The sequence below is a fragment of the Dendrobates tinctorius genome, unplaced genomic scaffold, assembly GCF_039654945.1.
Source record: "Dendrobates tinctorius isolate UK_male_01 unplaced genomic scaffold, ASM3965494v1 ptg000075l, whole genome shotgun sequence".
In the NCBI taxonomy this organism is placed as follows: domain Eukaryota; kingdom Metazoa; phylum Chordata; class Amphibia; order Anura; family Dendrobatidae; genus Dendrobates; species Dendrobates tinctorius.
Genome location: NW_027361743.1, coordinates 51,873,238 through 51,887,000, shown reverse-complemented (window position 1 = coordinate 51,887,000; position 13,763 = coordinate 51,873,238). Strand labels below are relative to the sequence as shown.

At 40.1% G+C, this 13,763-nt stretch overlaps 1 long non-coding RNA gene across 1 annotated transcript in view; it reads right to left on the bottom strand.

The window, feature by feature from the left end:
- Positions 1-13,544, bottom strand: part of LOC141096636 (uncharacterized) — a 61,744-nt gene extending 48,200 nt beyond the window's left edge. The window contains exon 1 of the long non-coding RNA XR_012233740.1: positions 13,262-13,544. This is a non-coding gene — a long non-coding RNA (uncharacterized lncRNA). The remainder of the gene's footprint in view (positions 1-13,261) is intronic.
- Positions 13,545-13,763: the final 219 nt, after the last annotated feature.

Genomic DNA, 13,763 nt, shown 5'->3' with positions numbered 1-13,763 from the left:
AATGTGGAAAAAAATAAAGAAGAAAGCACACATAGTTTTAAGGGCTCTATAACAATGAATGGGGCTACCTAAAGCTCTTCTAGTCTGTTCTGTGCTGTGCATCAGAGTAACTTAGCTTTACCTACTGGGGACCACTGTCCTGTGTACAACAAAAGCTATGACTTGTCCCAGGCGAGACCCAAACCTTTACTCTCCCGACTTATTTTAACCCCTTCCTGACATGAGACGTACTATCCCGTCCATGGGACCCGGGCCCCTATGCCCATGGACGGGATAGTACGTCTACCGCGATCAGCGGCGCCCACGTGGTGAGCGCCGCTGATCGCGGACGGGTGTCAGCTGATTATCACAGCTGACACCCGGCACTATGTGTCAGGGGCGGTCACGGACCGCCCCCGACACGTTAACCCCTTGTACACCGCGATCAAACACGATCGCGGTGTACCGGGAGTTAAAGGGAAGCTTCGGCAGGGAGGGGGCTCCCTCCTTGCTTCCCTGAGCCCCCCACGGCAGCGCAATGTGCAGCGCTGCTGCCGGGGGCTTCTTTCCTGCAGGCCCCTGAATCCAAGATGGCGACGGGGGCCTTCGGGGGCCTGCAGGAAGCAGGCTTCCTTAGTGCCTGCAAAGCGCAGGCATGAGGAAGCCTTCTGCAGTGCCTGTGACAGATTGCTGATCTGTCACAGTGATCTGTGATGTGACAGATCAGCGATCTGTCACAGGACAGTGATGCCCCACCTGGGACTATTTAATAAAGTAAAAAAAAATAAAAAAAGTGTTCAAATAAATTGAAAAAAAATTGCCAAATAAATTAGAAAAAAAAAAAAAAATATTCCCCCAAATCCATTTTTTAGAAATAAAAAAAAAAACAAAACAATAAAAGTACACATATTAGGTATCGCCGCGTCCATAACGACCCGCCCTATAAAACTGTCCCATTAGTTAACCCCTTTAGCGAACCCCTTAAAAAATAAAAATAAAAAACGAAGCAAAAAATGATTTATTATCATACCGCCAAACAAAAAGTGTAATAACGCGCGATCAAAAAGACGCATATAAATATCCATGGTACCGCTGAAAACGTCATCTTGTCCCGCAAAAAACGAGCTGCCACACAGCATTATCCACAAAAAAGTAAAAAAGTTATAGCTCACAGAATAAAGCGATGCAAAAATAATTATTTTTTATATAAAATAGTTTTCATTGCATAAAACCGACAAAACATAAAAAAACTACCTAAATAAGGTATCTCTGTAAGCGTACTGACCCAAAGAATAAAACCGCTTTATCAATTTTATCGCATGCGGAACGGTGTAAACGCACCCCCCCAAAAGAAATTCATGAAACGCTGGTTTTTGTTCATTCTGCGTCCCAAAAATCGGAATAAAAAGCGATCAAAAAATGTCACGTGCCCAAAAATGGTACCAATAAAAACGACAACTCGTCCCGCAAAAAATAAGACCTGACATAACTCGGTGGGTCAAAATACGGAAAAAAGAGAGCTCTCAATATGTGGTGATGCAAAAACTATTTTTACAATAAAAAGCGTCTTTTAGCGTGTGACAGCCGCCAAACATAAAAACTGCCATAAATAGTAAATCAAACCCCCCGTTATCACCCCCTTAGTTAGTGAAAAATAATAAAATAAAAAAATGTATTTATTTCCATTTTTCCATTAGGGTTAGGGCTAGGGTTAGGGTTAGGGCTAGGGTTAGGGCTAGGGTTAGGGTTAGGGCTGAGATTAGGGTTAGGGGTGTGTTGGGGTTCGGGTTGGAGTTAGAATTGTGGGTTTCCACTGTTTGGGCACATCAGGTGCTCTCCAAATGCAACATGGAGTCTGATCTCAATTCCAGCCAATTCTGAGTTGAAAAAGTCAAATGGTGCTCCTTCCCTTCCAAGCTCTGCCATGCGCCCAAACAGTGTTTTACCCCCACATATAGAGTATCAGCCTACTCAGGTCAAATTGCAAAACAATTTTTAGGGTCCAATTTCTCCTGTTACCCTTAGGAAAATAAAAAATTGGGGGCAAAAATACCATTTTTGTGGAAAAAAAGGATTTTTTTATTTTCACGCCTGAGCGTTATAAACTTCTGTGAAGCACTTGGGGGTTCAAAGTGCTCACCACACATCTAGATAAGTTCCGTGGGGGGCCTAGTGTTGAAAATGGGGTCACTTGTGGGGAGTTTCAATAGTTTAGGTACATCAGGGGCTCTCCAAACGCACATGACACCCGCAGACCATTCCATCAAAGTCTGCATTCCAAAATGTCACTGCTTCCCTTCCGAGCCCCGACGTGTGTCCATACAGTAGTTTTCTCCCACATATGGGGTGTCAGCGTACTCATGACAAATTGGACAACAACTTTTGGGGTCCAATTTCTCCTGTTACCCTTGGGAAAATAAAAAAATTGGGGACTAATTGATCATGTTTGTGGAAAAAATACGATTTTTTTATTTTCATGCCCGGGCATTATAAACTTCTGTGAAGCCCTTGGGGGTTCAAAGTGCTCACCACACATCTAGATAAGTTCCTTGGGGGGTCTAGTTTACAAAATGGTGTCATTTGTGGGGGGTTTCCACTGTTTGGGTACATCAGGGGTTTTCCAATCGCGACATGGTGTCCGATCTCAATTCCAGCCAAAAACGTCAAATGGCGCTGCTTCCCTTCCGAGCTCTGCCATGCGCCCAAATAGTGGTTTACCCCCACATATGGGGTATCAGCGTGCTCAGGACAAATTGCACAATAACTTTTAGGGTCCTGTTACCCTTGGGAAAATAAAAATTGGGGTGAAAAGATCATTTTTGTGGAAAAAATATGATTTTTAATTGTACCGCTGTACGTTATAAACTTCTGTAAAGCACTTGTGGGTTCAAAGTTCTCACCAAATATCTAGATAAGTTCCTTGGGGGGTCTAGTTTCCAAAATGGGGTCACTTGTAGGGGGTTTCCACTGTTTAGGTACATCAGGGACTCTCCAAACGTGACATGGCGTCCGATCTGAATTCCAGCCAATTTTGCATTGAAAAAGTCAAACGGCGCTCCTTCCATTCTGAGCTCTGCCATGCGCCGAAACAGTCGTTCCCCCCCCACATATCAGGTATCAGCGTACTCAGGACAAATTGCACAATAACTTTTGCAGTCCAATTTCTCCTGTTACCCTTGGTAAAATAAAAAATATTGAACCTGAAGTATTTTTTTTGTGAAAAAAGTTAGATGTTCCTTTTTTTTAAATATTCAAAAAAATTCCTGTGATGCACCTAAAGGGTTAATAAACTTCTTGAATGTGGTTTTGAGCACCTTAAGGGGTGCAGTTTTTAGAATGGTGTCACTTTTGGGTATTTTCTATCATATAGACCCCTCAAAGTGAACTCAAATGTGATGTGGTCCTAAAAATAAAATGGTGTTGTAAAAATGAGAAATCGCTGGTCAACTTTTAACCCTTATAACTTCCTAACAAAAAAAATTTTGGTTCCAAAATTGTGCTGATGTAAAGTAAACATGTGGGAAATGTTAGTTATCAAGTTTTTTGTGTGCTGTATCTCTGTGATTTAAGGGCATAAAAATTCAAAGTTGGAAAATTGCGAAATTTTCAAAATTTTCGCCAAATTTCCATTTTTTTCACAAATAAACGCAAGTTATTTGAATGAAATTTTACCACTAACATGAAGTACAATATGTCACGAGAAAACAATGTCAGAATCACCGGGATCCATGGAAGCGTTCCAGAGTTATGACCTCATAAAGGTACAGTGATCAGAATTGTAAAAATTGGCCCGGTCATGAACGTGCAAACCACCCTTGGGGGTGAAGGGGTTAAGATGTTATTTCAGAGCACCTGACCTGTGGAGAGGTTCTTTTCCATTACCTACCCTAACACTCTAAAGACTCTTACTTTAGTTTTTTGTCTAATTTCAAATTAAAGTCTGGCAAAAAATGAAACCCCTTTTGATGCTGTACATTACGATATCCCCCTAGAAATATGCTACCCTTGTTTGCTAATGTTGTATAAACTGTGGACTGGTTTTAAAGCTGGCCATACATCTTAGATTGGAATCGGCCAAATTCTTGTTTGCTGACAGCTATGTCCCTTATCCCAACCATATACAGTGAAGGAAATAAGTATTTGATCCCTTTCTGATTTTGTAAGTTTACCCACTGACAAAGACATGAACAGCCTATAATTTTAAGGGTAGGTTAATTTTAACATTGAGAGATAGAATAGCAAAAATAAAATCCAGAAAATCACATTGTATAAATTATATAAATTTATTTGCATTTTGCAGTGAGAAATAAGTATTTTATCTCCTTGGCAAACAAGACTTTTTGTAGTTGATGATGAGTTTGCGCACATGTCAGGAGGAATTTTGGTTCACTCCTCTTTGCAGATCATCTCTAAATCATTAAGATTTTGAGGCTGTCGCTTGGCAACTCGAAGCTTCATCTCCCTCCATAAGTTTTCTATGGGATTAAATGGAACCTGTCAGCTCGTTTTTCCGCTGTTAGCTGCTGCCACTGCCTTTTGGGGCTTATCTACAGCATTCTGTAACACTGTAGATAAGCCCCCTATCTAACCTGAAAGAGAAAAAAAAACAGTTTTATTATACTCACCCAGGGGCAGTCTGGTGCGGTCCGGGTCCGATGAGTGTCGCAGGTCTGGGTCTGGCGCCTCCCATCTTCTTTCGACGGCGCCTTGCTGCTTGCTTCATCGCTCCGGGGTCATAACAGGCGTTCTTCTGTTCCCTGTTGAGGGCAGAGTAAAGCACTGCAGTGCACAGGTGCTGAGCCTCTCTGACCTTTCATGGCACCTGCACCTGCTAATGGTTGGTAGGGGATCAAATACTTATTTCTCACTGAAAAGTGCAAATAAATGTATGTAATTTATACAATGTGATTTTCTGGATTTTATTTTTGATATTCTATCTCTCAATGTTAAAATTAACCTTCCCTTAAAATTATAGATTGTTCATGTCTTTGTTAGTGGGCAAATTTACAAAATCAGCAAGGAATCAAGTAATAATTTCCTTCACTCTATACCATAAATCATAAACCAGAAATATGCATATTCAGCTTGACATAGAAGCTTTATGAATGAGGAGAGAGGAATAAGTTGCTAGAAGCATCTTATCCTGTGTAAGAGTAAAGGATTTCAATATGCCCAATAATTATCGCCACATTTATCTCCCAGAAAGAGCTGAGAAATCCCTTTATGAGAAACAAAATACCCCCTGGCAAGCCCAAGAAACTGCTAGTTACCTGGAGGCTTCTCCCTTACACATTGAAACAACACGTCAGCAATATCATTGCTGAACAACACATAAGTCTCCATCCCAAAGCCACCCATTTTGGGATACATAACGGCTATTCCATATTCTGCCATTCATCCTTTCTCCTGGGACATCCACACAGCGCCCACTAGCGGACTTAGTGGTTACTACACCACACAATATATTGGATGAGGTGAATCTGCCCAGTTCAGTGATCATATGTGGATTCACCTGCGTTCAATAGTAGACAGCGCTTTGGTCGCATCGACCATGTGCTGCATCCAAAGCGCTGCCTGTTCCGGATCGCCTGCACATACCTGCATAGTATTACACAGCAGCCTCTATGCCATGATGGGCAATAGGGTCAGGGGTTTTCTTCATGAGGTGGGGTGTATCAACCTAAGTGGGTCTCCACTCTCTAAAAACCCCAAAACAGCTGTTATATGCCCTATTATACAGATACCCTTGACGTAAAGTTACTTGGCTTATCTCAAGATTTTCAGACAATAAAGCTAATTTCAGAGAATCTTTTCTACGTGTCTTTTTCCATTGATTGAGTTACTCAAAATCATACAATTTGTTTTAACAAGCATTAATTTCACAGTAATGCTACTATATTTTTATGGCAGCGCGGTGAACTAAATGTAAACAGCGCTTCCAGTAGGTATTTCCTCTGACCTGCAGTGTACATCTATTATCAAGTAACCCAGCATCCTGTTTGCTGTTTTTAAACTTGTTACATAATGCGGAACATTTATAGTAATTTCCTTTCTGACATGTTCTCTAGGAAAACGTGTTTGCCTTAAATGAACAATAAAAATACAGTGAAATAAACTAACTAGTAAATCATAGTAAATCAAAGCAAAGACTGAATGAGACATGAACATGAGCTGGAAACTCTATTAGTCTTGTTTTTCACTTAGTAAGTGTGAATAATACTAAGGGCAGAACAACAGTTTTCTTCCACTCCAAGAATAATATTGACAATGTAAAATATTAATATATCCATTTAAACTTTGCAGTGGCACTCATTTTTATACCCTATTGTAAAGGACTAATTTTGTATTACGGTGGTTCCTGTTTTCTTAAATTTGTTTTTGCTATTTTTTTTAGGCTTTTTTTAAGAAAGCACTCTTTTTTCTGTACACAAGATCTTGTTGTGTAATTCCTTGGGGAAAAGTGAATTAATATATTTTTGAGTCTCAGGTGTATTCATGCTCTGTGTTTTTTTGGAAAGTTGCACCAAAATATTGATTTTGCAAAAGTTATTGTAAACCCCAGGATATTGTCTTATTGCACCAAAAGATATTTTTTTTTTTTTAAAAATGCCCTAAGGAAATTAAAATTCTAAACCCGCCAAGATAATGCAACTACTGCTATCATTTCTGAAAGTAATTTATATGATTATGTAATCTTTACCAGCACTCCAGTTAGTGCAAAAACACTAGTACAAAATATATACAGTACATAGCACAAAGATACAAATAAATGAGCCAGAACATATGATGAAATGGTGTAATATATAGGTGCACATTCACACTGTGGCCATACAACAGACAGAACCTAAGATAAAAAACAAAATGAGTAAACCAGGGGAAGAGTCTTGAGGAGATCATTTGCATATTCCCAGTGCTTTCTGGATAAGTGAAGAGTCTCCGCAAGCTCAACGATCACTGGGTTTTGGCCGTTGCAGCTGAAAAGAGGAAATCGGAAAACCAGGGGAAGAGTCTTGAGGAGATCATTTGCATATTCCCAGTGCCTTCTGGGATAAGTGAAGAGTCTCCGCAAGCTCAATGATTCGGCGTGCGAATTTTGGCTCATCTTTCATCGTTTTTAAGAAATCTCAAGATGGAAGAGGCCAGGAGCCATTTGGTGAGCTGCATTTCTTGCTACATGTTCACAGACTTACCAGTGGAAAAGCCAAACTCCACATGCCACAAATGCAAGCTTGTGTCCCTGTTGGAGGAAAAGTTGCAAAATCTCGAAGAGAAGTTAGCTACGTTGAAGATCATTAAGGAAGATGAAGAGTTCTTGGACAGAGCAGAATTATCTCTTCATGTTACAGAAAGAGAAGAAATTCGAAGTGCACCTGAAGAAACAGAGGAATGGAGACATGTGACCCAGAGAAGCAGGAGGATCAGGAGGCAGTCAGCACCCATACTGCTCAGAAACCAGTACCAGGCTCTCACGCAGGAAAACGATGAAGAAATACATCCGGATAAGACTTTGCCAACAAACAGCAACCTTGTACGCCTTCAGAGTCCTCCTGGATGGAGAAAGAAAAATGTTGTGAAGAAGAAACGGAGAGTGGTGGTCATGGGGGATTCCCTGTTGAGAGGAACAGAGGCCGCTATCTGCAGACCGGATATAACTTCAAGAGAAATGTGCTGTCTTCCAGGTGCAAAAATTAAAGATGTGTCTGACAGGATATCAGGACTCTTCAGACCTACAGATGACTACCCATTCCTGCTACTACATGTGGGGACAAATGACACCGCAAGAAATGACCTGGAAACCATCTGCAGAGACTTTGAAGACTTAGGCAAGAAAGTGAAAGAACTGGGAGCGCAGGTGGTCTTCTCTTCCATCCTCCCAGTGGATGGCCATGGAACAAGGAGGTGGAATAAGATTCTGCAGGTGAACAACTGGCTACGTCGATGGTGCCGTCAGCAACGATTTGGATTTCTGGATAACGGAGTGAATTACTTATACGATGGACTACTTGCTAGAGATGGGGTGCACCTTACGAAGACTGGAAAGCATGTATTTGGAAGTCGCCTTGCTACACTTGTAAGGAGAGCTTTAAACTAGAACAACATGGGAAGGGAAGCAAAAGACCAGAAAAAGCCATACACCTGACAAATGCTATTGAGAACTCTACAATTAGAAGTGGAAAGGAAGAACAAAGACAAAAGAATCTAATTAATAAAAATATTGGAGAAAGAGAAACCAATCACAAACTAAAATGTTTCTATACTAATGCACAAAGCATGGGCAACAAACAAGGAGAATTGGAACTACTAACACAGGAAAAGAAATATGATGTCATTGGAATCACTGAAACTTGGTGGGACAATACACATGATTGGAATACAAGACTAGAAGGATACAACTTATTTGCAAGAAACAGACTTGATAAACGAGGAGGGGGTGTCGCATTGTATGTTAGAAACGCGTATATCTGCACAGAGATTGAAGCTTCAGAGACCGGGAGTTCTGTGGAAACTGTTTGGGTAAGAATACAAGGACAGAACAATGGAAAGGACACCATTGTAGGCATTTACTACAGGCCGCCTGTGCAAGCTGAAGATATGGATGAACTCTTTATGCATCAAATGGCCAAGTTCTCCAAAAAATATGACATAGTTGTCATGGGAGATTTCAACTATCCAGACATTTGTTGGGAATCTCTCTCAGGCAAAACTAACAGGTCAAGGAAATTCTTATCCTCTCTTGCTGACAACTTTATCTTCCAAAAGGTAGGGGAGAAAACAAGGGGAACTGCTACCTTGGATCTAATCCTTATAAACAGGGAGGAAATGGTTGAGGAGGTAAAAGTGGCTGGGACCCTAGGAGGTAGCGACCATGCTATTTTAGAATTTTGGATAACTAGAGGCGGAAGACCTGTGAAGACTCAGACATCAAGGTTAGATTTCAGAAAGGCAGATTTTCAGGGATTCAGAAAGAGAATTGGAGGGATCCAATGGCTGGATATCCTTAAAGACAAACAGGTCCAGGAAGGATGGGAAATCTTGAAAAATGAAATTCTCAAAGCACATTTGTTAACAATTCCGAAAAGAGGGAAGAATAGGAAGCATTTAAGAAAACCAGGATGGATGAACACAGAACTTAAGCACATGCTAAAAAGGAAGAAAAAAATGTTTATAAAATGGAAAGAGGGAGGCATATCTAAAGAAGAATATAATGCTGTCTGCAGAACCTGCAGGGCACAAATCAGATTATCTAAAGCTGAAAATGAATTGAGGCTTGCAAGAGATGTCAAAAACAATAATAAAGGATTTTGGGGATATGTCAAAAGTAAAAGAAAAGTCAAAGATGCTATAGGATTTTTACAGGATGAAAATGATGAAATGGTAAGACAGGATGCTGAGAAGGCTGAACTTTTAAATTCCTATTTTGCATCTGTTTTCTCTCAGAAACATCAACTGTTCTTCACTGTCCTATTAAGGGAATAGAAGAATCCAGGATATCTATAAACAGAAAGATAGTGAGGAAACACTTAGCTAACCTAAATGAATTCAAGTCTCCAGGTCCAGATGAATTACACCCCAGAGTACTGAAGGAGATAGCAGAAGAAATTTTTGAACCCCTCTCCATAATCTTTGAAAATTCTTGGAGAACAGGAGAAGTGCCAGAAGACTGGAGAAGAGCAAATGTTATTCCTATCTTCAAAAAAGGGAAGAAGGTGGACCCAGGCAACTATAGGCCGGTGAGTCTGACTTCTATACCAGGAAAGATCTTTGAACAAATTATTAAACAACATGTATGTCAATACCTGGATAAGAATGAAGTGATTAAACAGAGTCAGCATGGTTTGTAACTAATAAGTCATGTCAGACTAACTTAATTTCCTTCTATGACGGTATCACTGATTGGGTGGATCAAGGAAATGCTGTAGATATAGTATATCTTGACTTCAGCAAAGCATTTGACAAAGTCTCTCATACAATCCTTATTGAAAAAATGACTAAGTATGAAATGGACAAGGCAACTGTTAGGTGGATTCATAACTGGCTTAGTGATCGGACCCAAAGAGTGGTCGTAAATGGCTGCACATCCAGTTGGAAGAATGTTTCAAGTGGGGTACCACAGGGCTCTGTCCTGGGCCCTGTATTGTTCAACATCTTTATCAACGATTTAGATGAAGGAATTGAGGGTAAACTAATTAAATTTGCTGATGACACAAAGCTAGGAGGGATAGCTAATACTAGAGAAGAGAGAGAGAGGATTCAAAAAGATTTAAATAAACTGGAGAAGTGGGCAGCAACTAATAGAATGGTTTTTAACAGGGAGAAATGCAAAGTACTACATCTGGGCAATAAAAATGAAAAAAGCATATACAGAATGGGAGGAATAGGGCTAAGTGACAGCACATGTGAAAAAGACTTGGGTATACTAATAGATCACAGACTGAATATGAGTCAACAGTGTGATGCAGCAGCAAAAAAGGCAAATGCAATTCTAGGATGTATTAACAGAAGCATACAGTCTAGATCACATGAAGTCATTATTTCCCTCTACTCCTCTTTGGTCAGACCTCATCTGGAATATTGTGTCCAGTTTTGGGCACCACATTTTAAAAAAGACATCAACAAACTGGAGTAAGTTCAGAAAAGAGCGACCAGAATGGTGACCGGTCTGCAAACCCTGTCTTATGAGGAAAGGTTGCAGGATTTGGGAATGTTTAGTTTGCAAAAGAGAAGACTGAGAGGAGACTTAATAGCTGTCTACAAATATCTAAAGGGCTGTCACATTGTAGAAGGATCAACTTTATTCTCATTTGCACAAGGAAAGACTAGAAGCAATGGGATGAAACTGAATGGGAGGAGACACAGATTAGATATTAGAAAAAACTTTTTGACAGTTAGAGTGATCAATGAGTGGAACAGGCTCCCACGAGAAGTGGTGAGTTCTCCTCCAATGGATGTCTTCAAACAGAGGCTGGACAGACATCTGACTGGGATGATTTAGGGAATCCTGCTTTGATCAGGGGGTTGGACCAGATGGCCCAGGAGGTCCCTTCCAACTCTACAATTCTATGATTCTATGATTCTAAATGCCCTGTAGTAGGTAAATAATTACATAGTAATAGTACATGTGCAGTAAATACCATGGGGTACTAGGTTGAGACTGTTTCGATCAAAAAAGTGAAAAAGTCATCCCTCCGCGACAAGATGTACCCAATCGGGATGGTCGTATCTCTAGCATTAAACTTCTCTACGTGTCAGCAGATCTCAATATAATTGGGGACACAGCAGGATCCAGACACGACTGTTCAGAAACCTGCCCAAAAAAGCTACATAAAAAAAGCTATGTAGACAAAATGGCCAGCCCAAAAAGGAGGAGCCACACCCCTGCTTGTTAGCACAAACATGCACACACATGTATAAAATAACACATCTATGGATAGGGATGTGTTATAGACTGTGATATTTTTTCTGGTGCTCTTTTTGCGATGGCCAGGCTACTGTTTATTCACTTTTTACATTTTTAAGACAATTCTATTAGCATAGTGCATGCCAGTCTTAATGAGGCACTCACTGGTGTACAGTCATCTGATTCGTTAAGCGTCATGCACTTCTTAATGAATTAGGTGCATCTGTTACACAACGCGTTCCGTCGCCAGAAATGTACTGTATGTAAGTTGGAGACTGGTATACGTGTATGAAGACACACCACTAAAATGATTAATTTGATGGACGGGCCTAACTATGCCCTACCACACCCATACTATGTCCATTTGTGGCAACTGGCTGAGACTTGGGACTTATTATGATGTTTACACCAGATTTCTACGTTAACGAATCATACCCATAGTTTGCAACAGCCATAACTTTTTTATTTTTAAGTAAGCTTTATTTTATGAGGTCTATTTTTTTGTGTTAGGCTAGCTGTAGTTTTTTAAGCACTGTTTTGCATTATACACATATGTAAATGTTACATTTGTATTAAGTTTTGCTATGGGTGTAATGGAGGAAGAAAACAATCTCACTAATTTTTTTACGCAATTTACCAATCATAATAAGCAATATGACAGCATTGTACAGGGTTTTCCAATTACAGGGATACCAATTATGAACATGGTTTTATTGATGATTTTTACTTTTAAAAACTATATAAAATCTTATAATTGTTTTTCATTATTTTTGTAGTATTTTCATAGAAAAAAAATCTGACTTTTACTTTACTAATAATAACGCAAAGCGTTTTATCTTTATGCACCTGTACAATATGCCTGTAAAGACGAAGATTACTGTTTAGATATCTAGGTAAATTCTGATATGGTTCACTGGGAAAGTTTCTGCTTGCCATGAAAAAGGTGAGAGTTTTAGTTTAAGGCCGGCGTCACACTTAACGTATGGAAAATCTGTCCGAGTCTCCCTGCCAAGAGTCGCTCAAGTGTTCTCCTCAAGGTCATCCATGTGTAATGCATTTGCAATGCGATGATGTGATTTTCTCGCACCTATGTATCCGCATGACATGCGTATGGCTTTACATTTCTCACTGATTTTCCCCATTGAATTTAATGGCTTAATGGGCTGAAATGGGGAAACTGTGTGCGTATTTGTCGCAAGCTAGACAAATGGTCCATGTGATGTCTGAGTTTTTCTCGCAACCATAGACTTGCATTGGAGTATCTCAGAGGATACATGCGTACAATCGCAGCATGCTGCGATTTTACACGCACGTCAAATACGCCTGAGAAAAAGTACGATGATGTGAGCTGCCCCATAGAATAACACTGGTCCGAGTGCTATGCGATGTTTTCTCACATAGCACTCATCCGTATTCAATGGTGGTGTGACCCCAGCCTAAGGAAAAGACCAAGCTACAAGAAAACCCAATGATTAACTACACTAAAGTCATCTTCTAAGCACAGACCAAGGCTACAAGGGTAAAATGTTGGGGTGGGGGATCACAGTTGGAATTTCAACGCCTGGTCTTTTTGCTTCCAGCTATGAAACGACTCTCCTAAAGCTGTCTAGAAGTGTTTTTCCTATCTCACTGTAGAAAATACATAAACATTCGACCAAGCACTCAGTTGTATACAGAATTCAAGAGCGATAGCTGACTATTGAACAGACATTCATCTGGCAGCTATCTCATGTATATGGCTAGCATTACAGATTGTGTCTACAGGCTAGTGGGACTATCCGCCACTGATTCTATAACATGAAACCTATGGCTATAGATGACGTCAAAAACAAAACCCAAAGGTGGCATCTGTCCAGATTCCCCCATATAGATTCCAGTACTCACCTTCCTGGTAAATGTCTACTGTTCTCCTGCCCAAGCAAGTATTATGTCTGGCAATTCTGTGAGCAAACCATTCATTGCTACAGGCTGGTAAAATAACACACAGTAAATCTCTGTTCCATGTCAGTAGCCGCAGCTCAGATTAGTAAGTGCACATAGTAGGTCAGTCCATGCTGCTCCATATACTTAACTACTTCATATATTTGTGTAACATTGGGTCCTTGTTTTTCTTCTTCATTTGTCTTTGAAGCCTCTTGGAGTCCACGGCTGCAGGGAGATAGTTAGGAGAATGTGTTATCCAGCTGGCAATTATTTCCTTTATGCGATGGGAAATTGTTCACATTAATCATGAATATTAAGAGCCAGAATAATATCTCCTCTAAATATTTTATCGTAATTAATTCTGGAGTATGTAAATTAGAAAACTGTGTGCCAGAAACTGTTCTTCCATTTAACAAATAAAGGCATTAAAAATCAACTGTACAAGAAACAATTTCTCTCATTT